The following is a 3,083-nucleotide window of genomic DNA, read 5'->3' as shown; positions in this document are numbered from 1 at the left end:
CCCTCCCCTGGGGTTCGAGCCCATAACCAGGGCACGTGTCCTTGACTGAAATCGAACCCGGAACCCTCCAGTCTGGGTTCCACTGAGCAGAACCAGCCAGGGCCTTACATAAGGTTTTTATTTCACTTATTTTCACCCATTATCATATTGTGAGTACAACATTGGTTTCAACCGAGGGTACTCCTTTCTTCTCTAATATACAAAGTAGATAAAAGCAGAGTTACTTTGATTAGGAGAGAGGAAAGCTCACAGCCCAAACTCTAGGGGCCTCAGGACTCCCAGGAGCTCAATTTGAAACATCCTCATCAAACTGATGTCCGAGTGGGTAGAAATACCACATGAATGAATTGGATTGGATAATAGCTTACTTGACAAGACGTAAGAATACAAATAGTTCCTGATTTATGATGGTTCATTTCATGACTTTTTTACTTTATGATAGTACAAAAGCAGTATACATTCAAGTAGAAACTGTACTTGGAATTTTGAATTCCAATCTTTTCAAAACCAGGCTAGTGATATGCAGTATGATGTTCTCTTGTGTTGGCTAGGCAGTCAGCCATAGTCACGGTCAGCCAGGATATCACACGGGGACACAACTGATACTCTACAGTGTATTTATTGTGTATGTTCTAAGCATGTTTAAGGTAGGCTAGGCTAAGCTATGATGTTTGGCATTTTTGACAGGATATTTTCAAGTTACAATGGGTTTAATGGGATGTAGCACCATCATAAGTTGAGAAACATCTGTATACTGAAAAAACTCTTAAATAACTTTGTCAAGAAAAATAAGTTGCTGAGTGGGGCAAAAACAATGCAATTAAAAACCTGTGGATAAAGTAATAGTTTCTTTTTATAACTTCCCCTGTTGACCTTATTGAGCACTTGGACATGCCATGCACCATTAAGTGCTTAGATAATGGGTAGGGGTAGGATCATTTGCTCCTTTCAGCAGCCTCATGATGCTTGGCCAGGGTCCAGATCTGGAATCCACATCTTCCCATTCCTCTACTCTCTGTCATCTGGTTTCTAAGTCCAAACAGCGTGTTCAAAGTGGGCAGAGGAGCTGCACCACCTATAATCCTTAGCAGTGGCAGAAGGGGACAGATGTCACCAGCAAGGAAAGAGGCAGGGAAAAGAACACAAAAGCAATGGGCTTTGGTCACATAGGGATTTTGAGAAATAAATGAAAGCTGTCCCTTTCCCAGAAAAATGCACATCCACAAAATTTGCCCTTATGGCATTTGGTAGGTGTACCTATGGACCCCAGGTTACAAGCAAATAGATGCTAAAGGAAGCATAGTATTAAAATTGAGTAGAGTGGTATATCTTGATGGCATAACTTTCCTTTGGAATCAGATCTAGATTTATATCCTAACACAGTCACTTACTAGTCACTAATGTTACTCTGCATGTTTTTAATCCTCCTGATGCCTCAGTTTTCTGATTTATACAATGGGATAATAAATTACTGTATCAGAACTTGTATGTTCATGCACCAAGTATTTTATATATATATATACATATATATACGTGTGTGTGTGTGTGTGTGTGTACACACACTAGAGGCCCGTTGCAGGAAGATTCCTGTAGAATAGGAGCGAAGCAGAGAAGGGAGCAAAACCCGCTGAGGCAGGCTTCCCTCCCGCCTTGCTGCCCGGATGATTTCCCTCCTGCCTCCGCCGCCTTGGCTCCGTTCCTGTCTCCACCGCCTCTACTTTGCTCCCTTCTGCAGCACTTCACTTCCACATTGTCTTCAGTCTTCCCTCCCAGCGGATATATGCAAATTAACTGCCATCTTGGTTGGGTTAATTTGCATATAGTCGCTCTGATTGGCTGGTGGGCATAGCGAAGGTACGGTCAATTAGCATCTTTGTCTTTTATTAGTGTAGAATCTATGTATCTTTGTTTATAAATTCATGTATGAATGTTTGTCTATAAATTCATCCACACAAATGTGCTTATCTGTTTTTAAATTTTTTCCTAAAAGCAGTCATATTCCCTGAATTCTAAGATGCTATTAGTTGAAGGACAAACCATAACTGTTGTTAAATGTATGCATATTGGATGTATTCTAACTAAAGAAATGTTAAAATAAGTGTATCTGAGAACCTGGAACATCTATTGTCTGGTACTTAAGAGCTGTCAAGTATTCATTCCTGGTGATGGTATGATGATTTGGGTTTTTTTGATGGATGTTTTCAGTCTTGCTGAAAAACTAGAATTCCCTGTTCCCCACTGATAATTGAACATACACTGCTCAGATTGGTATTTGAGAATTTCCCTTTGTTCCCACTTGCCCTCAACCTGAGTTGTCTCTCTTTCACCTTGATTTTTCTATCTAGTTCTTTCAGGCCCGTGGCCCATCTCAGGCTCAAGCTTTCTTTCTTCCTTGAAATTTGATAGGTGATTTGTAAACCAGTTACTATGGGCCAGTACTGTCCAAAAGAAACATGTAAACTATATGTGTAATTTTAAATTTCCTAGTAGTCACATTTTTAAAAAAACAAAATTAGGTGAAATTCATTTTGATATATTTCATTTAATCATATAAAATATTATTTCAACAATTAATATAAAACATGAGATTTGGGGTATTTGGTACTAAGTGTGTAAAATCTGAAAAGTATTTTACACTTACTATGTATCTCTATTTGGAATAAACACATTTCACATGCACCATGACCACATGTAGTTAGTAACTTATGAAAAGAAATGGGGATAATGTGAGTTTCTATTCAGCCCTCGGAAAATACTCAAGAGTCAATTAAAATGCTCTGATGCTAGTTATAAGTAGAAATTTAAAACCTTAGAAATCAAATATATGTAATACAAATGTAAGATAACAAATTAAAAACAAAGCTAACATTCAGCAACTTTTTTTAAATGTAAATTATGTAATGCTTTGAATAGATTATATCTTTTCTGTGGGGGGGTTTTGTTTGTTTTTTTTTTAATATATTTTTATTGAGTTCAGAGAGGAAGGGAGAGGGAGAGAGATTGAAACATCAATGATAAGAGAGAATCATTGACCAGCTGCCTCCTGCACATCCCCTACTGGGGATCAAGCCCCCAACCTGAGC

At 38.3% G+C, this 3,083-nt stretch overlaps 1 protein-coding gene across 5 annotated transcripts in view; it reads left to right on the top strand.

The window, feature by feature from the left end:
- SEPHS1 (selenophosphate synthetase 1) overlaps window positions 1-3,083 on the top strand; it is a 30,433-nt gene that overhangs the window by 4,257 nt on the left and 23,093 nt on the right. The window lies entirely within an intron of this gene.

The sequence above is a fragment of the Myotis davidii genome, unplaced genomic scaffold (assembly GCF_000327345.1).
Source record: "Myotis davidii unplaced genomic scaffold, ASM32734v1 scaffold749, whole genome shotgun sequence".
Lineage (NCBI taxonomy): Eukaryota > Metazoa > Chordata > Mammalia > Chiroptera > Vespertilionidae > Myotis > Myotis davidii.
This window is presented reverse-complemented; position numbering and strand designations above follow the sequence as displayed.